Here is a 503-nt window from a genome sequence, read left to right on the forward strand (position 1 = left end):
CTGGGAAGCCCTTATGAGTCAATAAGAAGGCTTAAAAAAAAGAAAGCCAAGAGAACACCTAAAAGGCCTGGACTGTAAGAGTTCAACCCTGAAATATATATAAAGTGAAATATTTACTGGACTTGACAAGGTAACTACAATACTTAGACTGAGAAAGATTCAGCTGGGAAGCCCTTATGAGTCAATAAGAAGGCTTAAAAAAAAGAAAGCCAAGAGAACACCTAAAAGGCCTGGACTGTAAGAGTTCAACCCTGAAATACATATAAAGTGAAATACTTACTGGACTTAACAAGGTAACTACAATACTTACACTGAGGAAGAGTCAGAAGCAGATATTTTTCAGAATAAAATGAGTATGACTTTACAGATACCATATAGCATGACTTAAATTACAGAAGAGAAGATGTGACACAGACTGTATACTAGTTATGAAAATTTGCTTTTAAAAATCAAAAAGCGAGAGCAGAAGAAGGAAAAACCTCATTAACAAAGACCAACTATTT

General features: G+C 34.6%; 1 protein-coding gene across 1 annotated transcript in view; it reads right to left on the bottom strand.

Moving 5' to 3' along the window:
* LOC104984165 (dedicator of cytokinesis protein 11-like) overlaps positions 1-503 on the bottom strand; it is a 16,532-nt gene that overhangs the window by 7,437 nt on the left and 8,592 nt on the right. The window lies entirely within an intron of this gene.

Source organism: Bison bison, unplaced genomic scaffold (genome assembly GCF_000754665.1).
Source record: "Bison bison bison isolate TAMUID 2011002044 unplaced genomic scaffold, Bison_UMD1.0 scf7180017863930, whole genome shotgun sequence".
NCBI lineage: Eukaryota > Metazoa > Chordata > Mammalia > Artiodactyla > Bovidae > Bison > Bison bison.